A 21,349-nucleotide genomic window follows, 5' to 3' on the forward strand; every position below is an offset into this window, starting at 1 on the left:
AAAAGACTTAAGAATATTGAGAGTGTTGCAGATAATGGAGGCCTGACTTGTGAAGTTTCATAGTTTGAAGGGCTCTTAAAAACTACTGGGGCCATCAATATTTTGAAATAAGAACCACTAAAGTGAAACCCCTGCTTCACTTGGACAATTGATACTGGCCAGTTGGGGCTGGAGAATAAGCTGTGATTTTAAGAAGAGACCAGTTTTATTGAAGCCAAAACTTCTGGGAAGTGTTTTCTCAGGATCAACACGCAGAGGCTGTGGTCTAGAAGGTGCCAAAGCTGTAACTAAAGCTGGCAGCCAAACTTGGTAGTTTGTGAGTTTCCAAAATGGCATGAAGGGGTTATAGAAAGAAGCTGGGGCTTGCTAATGTGCAACAGGACTATAGTTCCCAAAGAGAGTTCGGGAGAAGCCATTCGTGAAAGTGTAACTTTATTTGTACTAAAAGGCCCAGAACTGAAGGGGTCTTGGAGGGAAATCAAGGCGTGGTACCATGTGGCAGGGTTAGAATTCCTGAAGTCCTTAGGAGAGGTTATTTGTGAAAATGTAGCCCAGTTGCAGCAAAGATATCAGTATTTTAGGAACCCAAATACCATAAGATGACTACTAACGATAGCAACAGCTGTGCAGTGGAGCAGGCCTGAGCCTGAGATACAAGCTTTGTATGCGGTTGCAAGTCCTTTGAAGCCTAGAAGATTGGGAGTCCCGAAGTCTAAAACTGATCTTTACACTGCTGGACTTTGGTTTTGCTTTGATTTGACTGTTACTGTGTCCTTGTTATTCCCTCTTGGAGTAAGAAAGTATTTAACTTAATTTTTTTTCTTTTGATTTTACAGGGTCCTACACCTAAGAGACTGTGAACTTTTGAAGACATTTTGGAATTTTTTTTCTTTATGAAATTTTGTACCTATTTTTAATTTAATTTTTATTTTTTATATTAATTACAGTTTATTAATTTTGTATCCCAGCTGTAGCTCCCTTCCTCATTCCCTCCCAATCCCACCCTCCCTCCTTCATCTTCTCCCATGCCCCTCTCCAAGTCCACTGATAGGGGAAGTCCTCTTCCCCTTCCATCTGACCCTAGCTTATCGTCTCATCAGGACTGGCTGCATTGTCCTCCTCTGGCCTGGCAAGGCTGCTCCACCCTCAGCGGGAGGTGATCATTTTGGAAATTTAAAAATTGGATATTTCGGAGACTTCGAATATTTTAAAGAGGCAGAACTTTTAAAGTGTTTGAGTTTTTAAAGACGGTGGAACTTTTAAAGGTTGGAATATGTTTTATATTGTGATAACTGAAATTAATATGACATCCTGGGAACAATATAAAAAGAAAGGTTATGGTTTAACAGTGATGTATTTGTGTGTCGAGTTGACAAGGGGTCAATTGTGCTGGCTGGTTTTATGTCAATTTAACAAAAACTTGAGTCAGTTTGGAAAAGAGAATCTCAAATGAGGAAATACCCCCACCAAACTGGCCTCTGGAGAAGACTGTTGTACATTTTCTTAATAGATGACTACTCTGGGAGGGTCCAGCTCACTGTGGTCAGTGCCAACTCTGGGATGATGGTCTTGGGTGCTATAAGAAATCATTCTGTGCAAACCATAGAGAGCAAGCCAGTAAACATCATTCTTTTAAGACCTTTGTATCAGATCCTGCCTCCAGATTCCTGACTTGAGTGCTAGCCTTTACTTCCTTGGATGATGTGCTACAAGTGGTAAGATAAACTAAAACCTTTACTCCCCAAACTATATTTGGTTATGGTGTTTTACTACAGCAATAAAACCCTAGCTAAGATTGTTGTCAATGGTATTTGGCCATATTCATAAACCCAAGAATGAAATAATTCCAGAAGACTGATGCAGCATTTAATACTGTCCATTATCTTTCACCTATCCTTAGCTGTGAGCTTATGGCAACCTTTCCATTTTCTATAACACTTGTTACTGGATGTTGTTTTACCTTTATCTACCTATTCAGATTAATTCTTGTAACTCCTATTCTTAAGGCTCAGAAAGTGCTGAGATAATCTGTTGGGGTATGATATTTTATTTTAACATTTGTGATGGTCTTACAGATATAAAACCAGATGAGACAAGAACATTTACAGACTGGGAAATGGGAAACACTTTGGAATAAATTACCTATTTACTTTTAAGTGTTTTCAGCTCATGATTTAAACAATCATCTTTTATCCTGATAATGTTTTTTTGTTACTCTCTCCCTTAGTCATTCTGATTTCTGAGGCAAGAAGTCAATTTTCTTATAAAGGAAGGTTATTGTTTCCCCCAGTGTGTGTGTGTGTGTGTGTGTGTGTGTGTGTGTATACCTTAAGAGTTGGTGTTTGTGCTCAGTGAGGAAGCAGAAAGGGCTTGCCAAGGGCTAGGACAAAATCATTCTCTATTTTCTTAGGATATCATGTCAAAACCGAACAATTTCCAACAATTTTAGACATTTCAAAAGCAGACGTTGAGGATAGAAAAATGTCCTTTTTTTTTTTTTTTTTTTTAGTTACCTACGTACCTCTCTACCTATCTATTATCCATGGTGTGATTAGGTAGTAGACTGCAAATACAAAATCTCAAAAACAGTTTCTGACGTTAAGGACTTCACATCAAGTGAAAAACAAGTTAGCATGACAATTCGCATGGTATGCTTTTAAACCACCACATGTGGTGTAACATAATTTTCTTCATGTCGACTAAATATAAAGAATATTTGAAAAGCTAATGATACTGCTTTGGTGAAATTCTTCCTAGTATTCTCTAAAGGGGACATTGCAGTGGGAAAGATTCCTGGCCAAAGTCTGTTAGAATGCTGCCAAAGTGTGAAATCAGCCAATGTTTCTTTGATGCCCTTCCAACCTCCCTGACTACTGGCTCTGAAATTTTCACTGTCTTCAGACTGTCTCAGGTTTTACAACTCTGCTTCTACAGCAACGTATACCTATCTGCCTAATACAGCAGTTCCTGATTGTAGTTTTTGTATTTAATATTTTCTCGAGCAAAAGTTCATCGCTATTCTTTTTTTCTAGTAGTCACTAGATTTGGAAAGATAAACTGTTTGGATTTAGGTATTGATGCACGAAACAGAGAGAATCCCATTTTACCTCAGGTCAGTTCCACTATCAGTTCACAAAGGCAGTGTTTATCCTCCATGTACTTATCCTTTACAATGGTGTCCTACCATTTTCTTTTCTTTTTTCTTTTTGCCTTTTTATTGAGTCAGCTTCCGTGGTCACTGTGTTTATTTTGCTTCTGTTTCACATTATTCATGTTTCATTCTCTGTTATAGGTGCAAGTACTTTATAAAGAGATCTGGACTAATGACAACTTTACCTTGGTTTGAGCAATTCACTAATCATAGCTTAGATTAGGTCAGAAATCATTCTTCACGGTGGTTCCAAAGCTTTTCTACATAATTATGATACAAAGAAAAAACCATTTTTTGTACCCTTTTTGGGACTTGTTTTGGGAAGCTGGTATGGAGATCCCAGCTACCCACATTCCTGTCTGACTATTGTCAAGGCTAAAAGATTCATTATCGTATTGAATACCTATAGTCAATTTCTAGTAGTCTGGGTGGCAAGGACAACACACCTAGAGGGAGGATCCAAGACTTTCTTTTAATTTTTTAATATCCTCTCATATTAAGGATGAATTTCCTGTAAGTGTCTTTCTCTACCCTCCAAATACCACCAAATTGATTCAGATGTATAGTGGAAAACATAGAAGTACTTTTAATTCCTTCCATCCCTTAAGATATTTCCTTTAGTCAGTTCACTTTTCCATATGCTACTGTCATCTAACACATTCATATTAGTCTTACTTAAAAATCTAACATTTTAGAAAATTTAAGAATCAAAATTTTTCAAAATATATTTTTACATTCCTTTATTCTTCTCTGTTTCTTTTCTTTTTCTTTTAGTCCATGTTTCTGAGCTTTGACATTCTCCCTTTTTCTAATTAACATTATTTAACATTTGTTGCAAGGTTAAACCTACTAGTGACACAATCCCTCAATTGTCATTTGCCTGAGAAAATCTCCATCTCTTTCATTCTGTAGGAAATTTCAACCCCAGGTTTGAAAAAAAAAAAAAAGTTTTGCAGTATCCAGCAGTTCTGCAACACTGTATTGCCAAACAACCATAGTTTCTGGAATTGGAGGACCTCCTTGATGTATCTGAATATTCTATGTGTTGCTTTGACTTACAATAGTGTTAATTAACAAAACAAGAATTATAGTTCTCTGTCTTTTAACACTTAAATCTCAGATTTTCTCCCCATACTCTTTTCCCAGAGATTCAAATTATTTGCATCCTATTCTGATTACAAGGTAATAGCTCATACCTTTTTCTTTCTTCTCAGCTGCAAAAAGTGATGTACCAGGGTTTTTAACTTAGCACTTAATTTTCCAATTTTTAGTTAGGTCAGAGGCTAAGAGATATATCTCTTTTGCATTTTAATTCTTCTGATTTCTTTATCTTCTCACTCATAACCAGCTGGGCATTAATGGCTACTAAGTCATTACATCAATGGATACCCTGTTGTAGGATCAAGATGCTGCCTTTCTTTAGTAAAACAGAACATTTTACAGAGAGCTATTCTAATCCAGAAATTTTAGGACATCCCCATTATCCATTTATTGATTTAGAAGCATTTAATATAAAGACAATTTATCTTTTCATGGGGTTGGGTGACCACTTCGTGGTTGTTTCCTTACAGCTCATTTAGTAATACTGAACTTATTAGTAATCTTTATAAAGTGATGTAGACTATGGAAGATTAAGGAGTGAATAGACAAAAGAAAAGATAAGTCTTCTGATAAAAATGGCTGGGAATGAAATAAGGAAGATACAGGAAGGGGATGAGCAGTTAAAAGAGCTGGCAGCTCTTCCAGAGAATCTGGTTTCAATTCCCAGCATCCATAGCATCCATATTCATCTTACAACCACCTGTAACTCCAGTCCCAGGGGATCTGACATTCTCTTCTGCCCTTTGGAGGTACCCAGAACACACACAATACACTTACATGCATGCAGGCAAAACCACTCATATACAAAAAACAAAACAATAATAAAAAGAGATAACATTTACAAAAAGAAAAGCAATATGAAAAGTATAAGAAAATCATTCTCTTACTTGTGTTTAGCAAAGGATTACTGTACAGCATATACGAGTAACTTATAAATCAAGACAAAAACAAACTAATAATCATGGTAATTCTAGGTTCAGTCCAAAGAAGATAAGGCCCAGGTGTACACCATGACAAGAAACACCATATGAATATAGAAACAAAGAATAAATAGTTAGCTATACAAAACAAGCCAGTCATCTTTTTTAGAATAACCTTGACATAAAAACCTTGCTTTGAACACATAACGAGTATTTGTAATAAAACTTCTGCTTTGAACTTTTAATGGGCATTTTAATAAAAACACTGCTTTAAACTTATCTAGTTAGATACTGGGGTGAATGTCTTGCTATAACTCCTTATTTTTAATGTAACAAATTGTATCTATATTTACTGATGTACATACATGTGGATGAATAGTGTCTTTGGGAATTCCCTTGTTTTGTTTATTGATTGTATGAGTGCATGTGTGTGTAAGGTCTGTAAATATCTGTTTGTTTTGTCTGCCAAAGGTGTACGCTTTTGCACGTCTCTAAGTTATTAGGTTTAGTAAGTGATAAGCAGTCCGGAGTGTTTTATCGGCCTTCTTAATTAGGACTCTACCTTCCAGCAAACCACTGTTCACTGCTGAGCCATTAAGTTAAAAGGAACTAAGTTTTTTTTTTTTTTTCTTTTTACAACCCCTTGTATTTACAGCAAGAAACTGTCAGCACTGCAGGGGCTGCGGCTGCTTGTACTGTGAGTTAAAGGAGCCACCTGGCTTGACAGTTTAGGACCCTTTGCTGTCTTTTCCTTTAGAAGCTCTCGTGACCAGACCAGTGGCCCCTGGGAGTTAAACTCTGTTCCACCTCTTCACAAAAAATAAATATGGCTCCTGGGGTGATTGATCCTGATTTCACTGGAGAAATTGAGAGCATTATACAACCTCCTACCAAAATGGTTTAAATTCATTCAGAACAGAATTTTGCTGAGCTGCTCATATTCCCATATCAGGCCCTTAATAAACAAACAAAAATTTAAATAGCTACCTGTTTGGTGGAAGAGTAACTCAAAAACTGTCACATTGAGCCTTCCACTAGTCCCTGGAACACCCCAATTTTTGTTAGTGATAAAAAATCAGGCATATAAAGAATATTACAAAACCTTACAAAGATAATTAACATTGTAGAAGGCACGGGAACTCTTCAGCCTGGGCTACCATCACCTTCTGTCACTCCAAAGGTCATAATACTATTGGCATTGAATGTCCAAGATTGCTATTTTATCATTCCATTGCATCCTTCTGTCAGTGCTTTGCCTTTAGTTTAATTTCAGTTAATTTTCAGAGACCATATTAAAAGTACCCATAAAAATATATCCTTAAGTTATAAAATAAATAAAAACTTAAAAAATATATATAAATAAATAATATATCCCAACCCTTTGTTAGAAATTTGTGGATATTGCTATCCTACAAGTCTGTGAAGTTTATTCTGATGCTTATCTTATTCACCATATGGATAATATTTTACTTTCTTGTAAGATAGGGCTTATTTACAAGAGACCTTGCCATTCTTAGTTGAGCATTTGAGCTCTTATGGACTTCAGATGGCTCCAGGAAAAAAAAAATGGTTCAGATACAATCTCCATTTTATATACAGTCAGCCTCCAATATCTAGCCTGGAGAGCCTTAGATACAGATACATGGAAGAGGGTAGAAATAACAATTAAGAAATAACAATAAAATAACAATATAATAACAATTTTATAAATTAACTGATTTATAAAAATAGAGGTAAAGACATGCCTCCTGCTGCACATTCTATCTACAGCCTGATTAGACAGATATTAACAAATGACAAGAGAAGCTCCTATATGCTCTGGAGCCCTCAACCCTTTCTCCTTCTTTGTAGCCTCAAAATAGTATGTGTGTTCTTTTTTTTTCTTGATACATAAGACTAAAAATAACAGCTCAGGAGAGAAAAATAAAATATTAGGAAAGAAGTTAAGCCAGGAGGAGAAATCTAACTTGGAGAAGGAGGCAACACAGCATCATAATTCTGACTGGCCTCCCCCATCAATGCCTGGCCATAAGCCATACCCCAAAAACTCCTAAAAATTTAAACAGAAACTAAAAGAAACTAATGAGATTTACTGCTATTGTACTAGGCACTCAAAGATTAATTTTTTTTTTCAGACAGGAAATGCAAACTAGTACCCTCCAGGACCAGGACATTTTACTGAGGGGGAGAGAGAGAGATACAACTACACGGACTAATACAATTCTCTAGGCTTTGAGCATACACCCTTAGAAGCATTCATTTACATATACATATGTACATATACAAACATACATATATTTTTGCACTGCTAAACCTATCAAAAATTTCTTTAAAATATCAGAGACTAGATAGCTCAGAGACTTGGGTAAAACCAAATACTATTGGTCTAAAATAAATAATAACAATAAAATGGCTCTGAATGATATTCTGCTATATTCACAGATCCGTGCCTTATTTAGCCATCACCAGTGAAGCTTCCTCCTGCAGCAGATGGGAACAAATACAGAGACCACAGCCAGATATTACACAGAGACTGATAGACCTTGGAATAAACAGCTCTAAAAGGGTTGTGTCCATTAAAACCCTCCCTTCAGTACTCAGGTGATACAGTGGAAGAAGATGCAGAAACAGTGTAAGAGCCAGAGGGATAGAGGACACCAGGAGAACAAGAACATCTCTAAAACAACAGAGCAAAGCTCCTATAAACTCAGAGACTGAAGCAGCAAGTACAGAGGATACATGTGTCTGCACCAGGTTCTATATATATATTATAGCTTTCAGTTTAGTTTTCTAATGGGACTCCTGAGTGTGTGAATGAGTGGGGCTCTGATTCTAGTGCCTTTTCTTGGGTGCTCTTTTTTCTTCTGTTGGTTTACCTTGTCCAACTTGGATGTGGCAGTTTTTTTGTTTTATTTTGTTATATTTTATTTTGTTACTTTTCGTTTTTATCTCTTAGTAACCCATTCTTTTCTAAGGAGAGACTAAAAGGGGATGGGTCTAGATGGGAGGAGAGAAAGAGAGAAACTGGGAGAAGTAGAGGAATGATAAACTGTAATACAATCAATATTCTATGAGAAATAATCTATTTTTAATAAAAGGGGAATAAACTTTTACTTGAAAGGGGCTAATAAAATGGACAAAATCCTTGAAATAATTGCATAGAGAAATGACAGTAACAAAACCAATGAAGTATTAAAGAATATATATCAACACAGATACTGTTGACTTTAAATTGTTATAAGACATTATGAATAACTTTATTAGAGTAAAATGAAATTTTAGATAAAGTAAAAATGTTACTAAAATTTATACAGATTAGATCATTGTCAGAAAGGGGCAGAGGACCAAGAAGATATCTGAGTAAGACTCTTCAGAAAGTCTCTCCTCTCTGAAACATTAATTTGAGCAGATATCTGTTCACACATATTTAGAAGAACTAATTAAATCAAATTAGATACTGTGTTGCTGGATTTTAGTACATTAAGAAAAGAAACATTGCAGAAGGCATGAAGGAAGGAGTTTCCCATATTATCCCACTTCCAACTCTAAAAATAATGCAGCCTAGAAAGAGACAAAATAAATTAAGTCCAGTATTTAAATTTGTCCCAGTATCACATCTACCACAATGAATCCCAGTGTTAAGCATATCTTCTTAGCCCATAGTTCTTGATGACTGGGCTTCTATTTTTTTTTTTTTTCATATAGCTTAGTACCAGGTCAGCTTTGTTGAGGCCCAACCAGGCATACACCATAAACTTCTTCACCCAGGCCAATGTTTGGAGGTAGAATTTCAATACCTGCCAAGTCACCAGAAGATACGAACACATTAGTAAGACAGAAACTGAGATCATGCAGGTCTCTATAGCTGTTGAAACTTGGGAATTAGCCCAGGCACAAAAAGAGACTGGTTCTACAACTTCTGCTCTAAACTTAAGATGGATGATGCAGAGCAGGAATCTGTTTGGAGGATAAGACAACATAATGATATCATGAGTGTGTCATTCTCATGACATACAGAAACAGATGGATATATTTCTGGTTTTCTACAATGTAACATATTATGGAGTAATATCAGTTTTATTAGCTTCAATTTCCCAAGTAATCTCGATTTCATTTGATAGTTGGATATTGGCAACCACAGGTTCTCTTATTCTAATCAATTACTCTCAGATCGTACATTATAAGTTAAGTCACACAATGTGTTCTCTCTCTCTCTCCAAACTAGCCTGAAATTCAGTATGTTGCCCAGGCTGCTCTTAATTTTATGGCAATCCTCCTGCCCCAGCCTTATTATTTGTAAGGTTACAGGTATGAGCTACCATGCCCAACAAAATAATGTTTTTTTTTTTTTTCTCACTTGTGGCATAATATGGTGATCTAGAGCTAAAAGACCCTCAGTAGCATGGGTATAGTTTCCGATGTTGTGCTGGTCTCTAAAGTAGGCTAGGAGAATCAGCCTTGCAGTACTAATGGCCACAAGACTACCTACTCTATTTCTCTTCCAACTTCCAACAATGTAACATGAAGAAAGGGATTATTAAACTGATGAAGAAAGGGAATATACACATCAAATTGTTCCATAAGCACCTGAGACTGCTCATTCCATGGTGAGGCATAGAACTGGGAATAATCCTGTTGTACATGTTCATAGGCAGGTGACTGAGAAAAAAAAGAAAAGAAAAGAAAACAAGCCAGACACCATCTATAAAGGGATAGATTACTCTTTTGAGACATTTTCAATACACTAAGCACAGATTTGGCCCAAGATTAGGCTTGAAGCACCCTCTAGTGGAAAAGTAGACTCACAGCACAAATGGCCTTAGGGCACCATATGCAAAAGTATAGTTCAGGATGGCCACTAACTTGCAATCCTTCTGCCTCTGTGTGGTACCACCACAACCAGCTACAGTACCATTTAATCAGAGACCTCTCTATAGATTCATAGTCAATAAGCAGCTTACTTAGAAAAGTAAGGTCCAAACAAATCCAGATTATGAAAGCTAATCTTTTCATGTAAAGATACACACCACCAAACATTAATAAATTTCAGGGAAAGCCAGGTATAGTGACACTCATCTACAATTCTAGCAATCATGAGATTGGGAGTGGGGTTACTGTGAGTCTGAGGCAAGCCTGGGATAAGTAGTGAATACCAGACTGTACAGAGCTACATAGAAAGACTTATTTAAAAAAAAGCCTTCAGGGAACCATAATATAAGAAACAAAATTATATAACATCCAAATAAATAGCATCTCATATGTATGTACACTTAGGCAGAATATTCAAAATAGCTGTTTTAAGGAAATTCAATGAGCTATAAAAAAAAACAGAGATATTTTTTTTTCTTTTAGGAAAACCTTCCCAAAGACTAAAGTAATTTTAATAGAAATAATTAAAATGCATAATATATTGATCAAAAGATAAAGAGAAGAGTCTCAAGAGCAGCAAAAGAATATTTAATAATACAAAATAGTGCCCGCAACTGGTATGAGAGCAAATTTCTCAGCAGAATTCTCACAGGCAGGATAGAGTAGCATGAGATGTTTAAAGTAAGGAAGAAATAATCATGCTTAACAGTACTGTAGTCCCCAAAAACTGTTATGTAAAAATGATATTTCCAGATAAAATCTGAAAAAAATATCTCCACCAGGGCTTTCCTACAAGAAATGTTTAGTTAGGCATGGAGAGTCTTGCCTATAATTCATCCTTTGGGAAGCTGAAGCAGAAGAAATGCCATATGTTTGAGGCCAGTTAAAACTACATACTGATTTCTAGGCCAGTTGAGGTTACAGATTGAGAGTGTCTCATCAAGGGTAAGACGATAACAGAAGGAAGAAAGGTAGGTTGGTTAATGACAGTTTTTCAAACTAAAAAAAAAAAAAATGCAAAGTTACAATAACACTAATTTGTTTAGAATAGCTATACATACAAATTTTTAATCTCTAGTGTTGTCAATATGTTGTGCAAATAATATTTATATCTTTAATATAACCCTGTTTTAAGATAAAACTAAAATGGCTATTTTAATACATTAGGTAAAATGTAGGAAGATGTGATGTAAAATTAAGCATTTACATTTCAAAATAAGGATACAGACTGAAAGTAAGGGATAGAAAAAATACTTCATGAGAATTGAATAGGAAAAAAAGCAGAAGTAATTGAGTTAGTTGGGTTTTTCTCACACATGTAGCAAAATAGCTAACAAAATCATCTTAATGGAGAAAGGATTTATCTGGGCTTACAGTTTCAAGGGATAGTACAGTACACTATAGCAAGGAAGGCAATGATGACTGAGACAGCTCAGTCCTAGTATCAGGAGCATGAAACAACTCATCAATTTTTGGTAAATTCGGCCAAAGACAGGATGGAATTGGACAAGGTGGCTAAGACTCTCAGAATCCACCCCTAGTAAACTATGTCTGCCAGCTATATTTCAGTTTCCACAACTTCTCCAAATGGTGCTAACAGCTGTGAACTAAGTGTTTAAACAGATTAGCCTGTGGTGGACATTTTACATTCAAACTGCAACAATAACCATATATAAAATAGGCTTTTATTTTAAAACATAAAAATTACACACAGATTATAAATTTTAAGTTAATAAATCTGAAAGGTAGAGTTAGACTCAATACAATAATACCATATGACTTTACCACTCCATTTCCAGTAACATAGGTTATCAAGACCTAAGAGACATTCATAAAACATTTCATCCAATAGCTGATAAATATACCTTTTTCATAACACATGGAACATTTTCTAGGATAGATCATAAGGTAAGCCACAAAATAAGTCTTAATTATTTTTTAAATCCTCAAATCAATTATTTTTTTCTGACCACAATACAATAAAATTGAAAATCAGTATCAAGCAAACCTTTGAATATTATACAGTTAAATAGATACTAAATAATTTTTTCTTGAATCAATGGACGAAGGAAAAAATTAATCCTAAGCATAATCTTAAACCTATGTGACTCTGCAAAAGTGGTATTAAAAAGTTTATATAAATTGACACATATATCCAAAAGCACAAATATTTCAAAGAACCTGACTGAATTATGACAAAACCCCAAAATATAACTGTGAACTTAAAAATCATAGGCTCTGTTCAAGAAGTTGTCCCCTGTGCCAATGAGTTCTAGGCTCTTCCCCACCTTTTCTTCTAACCAACTTAATGTATCTGGTTTTATGTTGAGGTATTTGATACACTTGGACTTTAGTTTTGTTGCAAGGTGATAAATATGGATCTATCTACATTTTTCTAAATGTAGACATCCAGTTAGACCAGCACCATTTGTTGAAGATGCTGTCTTTTTTCCCATTGTCTGGTTTTGGCTTCTTTGTCAAAAATAAATTATCCATAGGTGGGTGGGTTAATTTCTGGGTCTTATATTCAATTCCATTGATCTACCATCCTGTCTCTATGCTAGTACCATGTTTTTATTACTGTTGCTCTATAATACAGATTGAGATCAAGGATGGAGATACCTCCAGAAGATCTTTTATTGTAGAGGATTATTTTAGCAATTCTGGGTTTGGAATACTACTCAGCAATGAAAAACAAAAAAATCATGAAATTTTCAGGCAAATGGTGGGATCTAGAAAAGATCATCCTGAATGAGGTATCCCAGAAGCAGAAAGACACACACGGTATATACTCACTTATAAGTGGATATTAGACATATAATATAGGATAATCATACTCTGTACACCTAAGGAAGGTAATCAAGAAGGAGGACCCTGGGGTGCTCAATTTTCATTCAGAAAGGCAAATGAAATGGACATCGGAAGAGGTAGAAAACAGGAAACAGGAACAGGAGCCTATCACAGATGGCCCCTGAAAGACTCCACCCAGCAGGGTATCAAAACATATGCTGAGATTCATAGCCAAACTTTGGGCAGAGTGCAGGAAATATTATGAAAGAAGGGGGAAATAGAAAGACCTGGAAGGAACAGGAGCTCCACAAGGAGAACATTAGAACCAAAAAGCTGGGCACAGGGGTCTTTTCTGAGGCTGATACTCCAAACAAGGATCACGCATGGAGATAATTTAGAACCTCTGCACAGAAGTAGCCAATGGCAGCTCAGTGTCCAAGAGGATTCCCCAATAATAGGAACAGGAACCATCTCTGACATGAACTCAGGGGCTGGCTCTTTGATCACCTCCACCTGAGGGGGGAGCAGTCTTACCAGTCCACAGAGGAAGACAAAGAAGCCAGTCCTGATGAGACCTGATAGACTAGGATCAGACAGAAGAGGAGGAGGACCTCCGCTATCAGTGGCCTGGGGGAGAGGCATGGGGGGAAATGAGGGAGGGTGGGTTTGGGAGGAGATGGAAGAGGGGGCTACAGCTAGGATACAATGTAAATAAACTGTACTTAATAAAAATAAAAAAAATTAAAAAATAAAATAAAGAAAAAAAATCATAGGCTCCCATGGTAAGGTAGTACTGGCCTATAATTCCAGCATTTGAGAAGTAGAAACAAGAGAAGTACAAGGTCAAGAGCACTGTAGGCTACATAACAAGTTCAAGCATTAAGGCCAGCCTAAGGTACATAGTGAGACCCTTCCTCTGAAAACTGAAGGCCAGGGGTAAAAGCTTCTTTGGGAGAACATTTGTCTAGCATGTGTAAAATCTTATAAATTAACACCAAAAAATATGATAGACTAATTTATCTGTCAGAGGAAGGTTTTAAAACAACAACAAAGCACTTAAACTGTGGCACAGTTACAATTGGTTTTTAGTAAGATTTATAATGGCATTCAGGATAAAAGGAAACAGTGGAAAGACTATAGAAAGAATATATATATGTATATATATATACGTATGTATATATATACATACGTATATATATATATATATATACATATATATATATATACACTAGAGTACAGGTGAGCTACTACGTGCAAAAAGAATTAGTATATGTAAAACTGAGTCAGTTGTTTTGCATAAAGGTACTGTGAAAAGGCCTTTAGGGTATCCCATAAAATCTTTGAGGCTCCCTTACTTATTCTAAGCCCAGATACTTTCCAGAAGTGTTTTAGGAATGTCTTTGAGGTACACTCTCTATAGACTTCCTGCTAAGGGCTGCTTCAGGACTTGTTTCTCTGTTTTATTTGGCAAAGCATTTCACAGCTAGAACCATGTTTCAGATGGACCTAGGTATTACTTAATGTAGTAGCAGATCTTTGGGTATGTACATGGTGTTAATTCTACAGGTATTTAGAATGTAAGTGAAATGAGGCCATGGTCTTCCTCCAAAGTTTTAGAACAAATCTTAAGATTCCAGGCAGAAGTTTTGCACAGGGTCAGGACTAATACAAAGAGCTCCAGATTGGCAGATGGACAGTGGAGTCAGGAGTGTGGGGCTATAATAAGAACTGTAGATATGTAGAGCTGCCAACAATGCACAATGTCTGTCAGGGAAAATTGCATGCAAAGTCTACATGAAAGTATAGCCATGTGATCTGTGATGAGCCATTAAAAGACCCGTAGAGTTGGACTGCCCAACTCTTGGGTCCCACTTATTACTGTAAAGATGTATAGGATGCTGGACTTAAGAGCTTTAAAACTTAATGTATTCCTGATGATTTTTGGTCTTCCTTTGTATTTGCCTATTTCTCCATTTTGCAATGGGAATATATACCCTGTACCTGTTCTACTGTCACATACTTGAGTTAAATAACTTGATTTTACAGGCTCATAGCTGAAAGGAGTTTGTCTTGAGACCTTCAGTTCTGAACTTTTCAGTTAAAATTGGAATTAATTTTGGACTATTGCTAAATAAATGGTTGAATTTTACATTCTGACCAGACTATAAACCTTGAAGGGCAAGAGAATAATTATTCAGTAGGGTTTGAATGAGTCCTTAGGGATTTTTGCATTGAAACTTTATCCTCATTGTGCAGTATTAGAACAATGGTGTTTGGAGATGGAGCCTTTGGGAAGTGATCAAGATCAGATAAGGTTATCAAAGTAGAACCTCCATGATTGAATACTGGTGGTTTTATGAGAAGACTGAGAAAGACCAGGGCATATACATAGGCATTCCCTATTTCTTTATATGTGGTATTTTTTGCTGTCTTAGGACTCACCAAGGTGAATGTCCTCAACTCTGGACCAAAATCGTAAGTTCTTTCTTTTTGTGTTTCTTCTTGTAAACCGTTTTATTTTCAGAATCACTGACTTGGTAATCCAGTGTCCTGTTTTTTTTTTTTCCCCCACAGTTTATTCATTATATATTCCTATTGAAGCCCCCTCCCTCAACTCCTCCTGATCTCACCCTCCTTCCTTCTTCCCCCCAACCCCTTCCCATAGTCCACTTAAAAGGGGAGTTCTCCTCCTTTGTCATCCGAGCATAGCTTATCAAGTCTCAACAGGATTGCTTGGATCCTCTTTCTCTGTGGCCTGGCAAGGCCACATCACCAGGGGCTAGAGATCAAAGAGCAGTCAATGGAGTTCATGATAGAGGCAGTCCGTGCTTCCCTTAGTGATCCACAAGGAGACTGAGATGCCAATAGGCCACATCTGCGCAGGGGATCTAGGTCCTCTCCATGCATGTTCCTTAGTTGGTACATCAGTCTCTGCAGGACACCCTGGCCTCAGATCCTTTAGCTTTGTTGGACTCCTTGTGGGGCTCCTGTACCCTCATGTCCCTCTATCCTCAACCCCCTCTTCTTCCATAAGACTCCCTGCATTCTGCCCAATGTTTGGCCCTGAGACTCAGCATCTGCTTTCATCCCCTGTTGGGTGGAGCCTTCCAGAGGACCCTCCTCTTTCCTCTCTTCCACCACTTCTGGTGTCTATCATGTTTGGCATTCTCAATGAGATTTAAGCATCCTCACTAGAGTTCTCCTTAGTGTTTAGCTTCTTTAGGTCTGTAGAAAGCTATCCTATATTATATGACTAAAACTGCTTATAAGTGAGTGAATACCATACCTGTTTTTCTGTTTCTGAGTTACCTGACTCAGAATGAACTTTTCTAGTTCCATTCATTTGCCTGCAAATTTCATGATTTCCTTCTTTTTAGTAGCTGAGTAGTATTCCATTGTGTAGATGTGCCACAATTTCATTATCCATTCCTCCATTGAGGGACATCTAGGTTGTTTCAAGATTACAAATAAAGCTATTACAAAGAAAGCTGTTATGAACATAGTTGAGCAACTGTCCTTATTTAATGGTGGTGCATCTATTGGGTATCTGCCCAGGAGTGGTATAGCTGGATATTAAGGTAGTGCTATACCCAATTTTCTGAGAAAGCACCATTTTGATTTCCAAAGTACTTTTACAAGTTTGCACTCCCACCAGCAATGGAGGAGGGTTCCCCTTTCTTTACAACCTCTCCAAAATGTGTTGTCACTTAAGATTTTATCTTAGCCATTCTGATCAGTATAAGATGTAATCTCAGATTTGTTTTGATTTGCATTTCCCTGATGATTAAGGATGTTGAGCATTTCTTTAAGTGTCTCTCTGCCATTCTATAGTCTTCTATTGAGAATTCTTTGCTTAGATCTGTACCCAATTTTTAATTGTATTATTTGGTTTATTGGTGTTTAATATCTTGAGTTCTTTATATATTCTGGATATTAGCCTTCTGTTCGATAAAGGGTTGGTGAAGATCCTTTTCCAGTCTGTAGAGTGTTGTTTCAATCTGTTGACAATGTCCTTTGCATTACAGAAGCTTTTTTGGTTTCATGAGGTCCCATTTAGTCATTGTAGATCTTAAAGCCTGAGCTGTTAGTATTCTGTTCAGGAAATTATCTCCTGTGCCAATGAGTTTGAGACTCTTCCACACTTTTTCTCCCAACAGATTTAAGTGTGTCTGGTTTTATGTTGAGGTATTTGATCCACTTGGACTTTAATTTTGTGCAGCATGGTAGATATGGGTCTATATGAATTTTTCTACATGTGGACTTCCAGTTAGAAGAACACCATTTATTGAAGATGCTATCTGTTTTCCATTGGATGTTTCTGGCACCTTTTTCAAAAATCAGGTGCCTATAGGTATGTGGGTTTATTTCTGGGTCTTCAATTTGATTCCATTGATCCACCAGTCTCTTTCTATGCCAGTACCATGCAGTTGGTAAGTTCTTTCTTATGAAGAAGTAACTCTTCATAATTTATATTGTCTCAAATATTTTGATATGGTAATAAAAATGGGCTAATCCAAGTATAACAAACAATTGTCTTTTATTTTTATTGCTTTGAAACTAAGGCTGTTTCAAAAACCAATGTTCTAGGCATTTAAGAAATAACAAAGAGGGAGTCCAAGATGGTGGCGACCAGCATGCACTTTATCTGAGGGGCACAGGATCTGAAACTCCGAAATGGGTGAGTGGAGAGGCTTCTGAAGCCAGAATATCTACATTGAGGCTTCCTTGATGAGACTGAACAACCCATGAGTTGAGACAGTTTGTATCCAGGCCACCTGTCAACATCTCCGGGTATTGGCATCATTGAGTGTGGCGAATATTCACCCCCTCCTGCACTTCCCCTTTCCCCAAGCACAAGCCTCCATGCTTGGTGACAGAGATGGCAAAGGTGGCAGCAGTAGTATAGGTCTCCCAGGCCAGTGGCTGTGGCAGGCAACTGTATAGGCTTCCAATGTCTGCAGCTGCAGCAGGGCACTGACTAACCTAAGCAGGAGCCTCTGTGCTCAGTGACTGAGACAGCAGAGGCAGTGGCACATCTATGGTAGCAGCTGTGCAGCAGTTGGACCAAGCAGGATCCTCCATGTTCTATGACTGAGATAACGGAGGAGGCTGCTCCAAGCAGGAGCCTCTGTGCTCAGTGACAGAGAAAGCAGAGGCAGGTCTCCCTGCCTGGAGGCCAAACAGTGGATACCACTTATCTAACAGATCTCCTACACTCTCATTTGCCCCATGGGCACAAATATGAGAGAAGAGAACAGGGCCCCTGGGCTTTCTGATTAGGCCTGAGAGCAAGTGAGTGCATCTTCAAGTGAGTGCATGCAGAGCCCCAGATCCAAGGTGTCTCTAATCTAGGAGCAAGACATTGGATCCCTCCCACCAACATCCCCACTGAGGGCAACATAGGGATCCTTTGGACAGTGTTCTCAACATTTAAGCCACTGTTCTGTGGGGCTACCAGTGGATTCCAGGCTAACAATTCCTGGAGCACACACATATCTGAATACCAGGAGGACAGTATGACAGTCCTGTAGGCCACTGAGTTATTCAGGGTACTTGCACATGCTTATTGCACCTGCAAACAGTGCCAGCACCCCCTCCTGCACTTGAGATCCACCCCTCCAGGCAACTACATGCTCTAGCATCCTGTCCTTTAAAGCACACTTCTATGTATACTCTGAAGGTTGTACACATGTACCTGCAACCTTCCTCCCTCAGCTACAGCTGAAACACCAACATCCACTCTCAAAACAGTTGACATCTTTCATATTCCTGAAGAATACTCCAGACCCGAGAGACAAACAGACCCAGTATGAAGTACAGACTCCAGGGAAAAACAGCGAAGCTTACAGATAACCAGATGGTTAAAGGTTGGCATAAGAACACATCCAATAAAAATCAGGACATAATGGCTTCACTAGCAAAGCTAGCAAATCAATGGATATGCTAATTCATTAGAAACACAGGAAAATTATCTCAAATCTGTGCTTATCCAGTTATTGGAGAAACATAAAGAGGAAACTAACAAAGCTCTCAAAGAAATACAGGCAAATACAGCCAAAAAACAGAGGAACATGGAAAGGCACAAGTAGTGGTATATAGAGATGAAATGAACAAAAAATAAAGGAAATCATGAAAAGACAAGAATACATATTCAAACAGATGAAGGAAATGATGCAAGACATGAAAACAGAATTAGAATCTGTAACGAAAACACAAGCAGAGAAAACTCTGGAGCTGGAGAACTTAGAGACAAGATCCAGAACCACAAAGGTAAGCATCACCAACAGAAAGAAAAGAGATGAAAGAGAGAATCTCAGGTGCTGAAGATTCAATTGCAGAAACTGATATATCTCTCAAAGAAAAAGTACAAATGGAAAAGAACCAAACACAAAATGTCCAAGAAATCAAGGACACCATGAAAAGACAAAATCTAAGAATAATAGGACCTGATGACAAAGAAGACTCCAGGCTTCAAGGTCCAGAAAATATTTTCAAGAAAATCATAGAAGAAAATTTTCCCAACTTAAACAAAGAGATAACCATAAACATACAAGAGGCCTACAAAACACCAGAAAAGAAACTAGACCAGAAAAGACTAGACCAGAGAGGAAACTCTTTATGTCACATCATAGTCAAAACATTAAATCTACAAAACAAAGAAATATATTAAAAGCATCAAGGGAATAGGCCACATAACATATAAAGGTGGATCTACCAGAATCACATCAGAATTCTCAACAGAAACTATGAAACCCAGAATGACCTGGGCAGATGTTATACAGACTCTAAGAGAACACAGATACCAACCCAGAATACTATATCCAGCAAAGCTTTCAATCAACATAGATGGAGAAAACAAAATATTCCATACAAAACTAAACTTAAACAATATCTATACAGTAAGCCAGCTCTACAGAAGATACTTAAAGAAAAACTCCAATCCAACTAAAGCAACTAAACCGAAGAAAACACAGGATACACATAACTTTACAACAAAAATAAAAAGAAAACAAGCATAGAAACACAGTAATACTACCAACTCCATAATAAAAGGAACCAACATTTTTTGGTCACTGTTATCTATCAACATCAACAGACTCAACCATCCAATAAAAAGGCAGAGACTAAAAGAATAATTTCAGAGAAAGGATCTAACATCTCCTGCATCCAAGAAACACACCTCTGCAACAAATATAAACACTATCTCAGAGTAAAGGGCTGGAAAAATAATTTTCAAGCAAAGAGACCAAGAAAACATGATGGGGTAGCTATACTAATATCTAGTACGATAGATATTCGACCAAAATTTATCAAAAAAAAAGAGAAGTACTTAATTCTCATCAAAGGAAAAATCTACCAGGAGGACATCCCAATCCTGAATATCTATGTCCCCAAAACAAGAACACCTTCATTTGTAAATGAAACATTATTATTTTTTTTAATTTTATTTTTTTCTTATCAGTTACATTTTATTAACTCTGTATCCCAGCCGTGTCCCGATCCCTCATTCCCTCCCAGTCCATCCCTCCTTCCCTCCTCTCCACCGTGCCCCTTTCCAAGTCCACTGATAGGGGGGACCTCCTCCCCATTCATCTGATCCTGTTTTTTTTTCATTTTGTATCCCTACATAAGCCCCTCCCTCCTCCCCTGCCGATCCCACCCTCCCTCCCCTTTCTGCATGCATGCCACTCCCCAAGTCCACTGATAGGGGAGGTTCTCCTCTTCTTTCTGATCTTAGTCTATCAGTTCTCATCAAAAGTGGAAACATTATTAAAGTGTAAATTACATATCGATCTCAACACCTTCATAGTGGGAGACTTCAACACTCCATTCTCACCAAGGGACAGATCATCTAGACAGAAACTAAATATAGAAATGATGACACTTACAGAGGTCTTAAAGCAAATGGACCATATAGTTGGGCACAAAGCAAGCCTCAATAGATGCAAGAAGTTGGAAATAATCCCTTGTATGCTATCAGACCACCATGGCCTAAAACTAGACCTCAAAAAACAACAGAAATAACAAAAAGCCTACATACACATGGAAACTAAACAACTCTACTCAATGACAGCTTGGTCAGGGAAGAAATGAAAAAAGAAATCAGAGACTTCCTAAAATTCAATGAAAATGAAGGCACTACTTACTTGTGGGACACAATAAAAGAAGTGTTAAGAGGAAAATTCATAGCACTAAGTGCCCCCAGAAAGAAGTTTGAAGATCCCAAGTAGTATACAAATATCTGATTTAATTTATAATTCCATCAACTGAAATTGGTCATTAATCTGTGAAATTTGGCTATTTTAGAAAACGGTTCTTGACTTGTTGGCCAAACCAATAAGGACAAACCCACAGCTAATGATATAGAAGCAGCCAGTCAACCATATCTCTGTATGAAGTCCAGCAGTGGGAATTAGGATGTAAGATTTGGTACACACCAGATGAGAACTGCAAAATAAGTGGTCAAATCATTTCTCTTATTTGTTAGTATCATAGACTTGGATAGAACAATCTTTCA

Source organism: Psammomys obesus, unplaced genomic scaffold (genome assembly GCF_907164565.1).
Source record: "Psammomys obesus unplaced genomic scaffold, mPsaObe1.curated_primary_1811, whole genome shotgun sequence".
Taxonomy (NCBI): domain Eukaryota; kingdom Metazoa; phylum Chordata; class Mammalia; order Rodentia; family Muridae; genus Psammomys; species Psammomys obesus.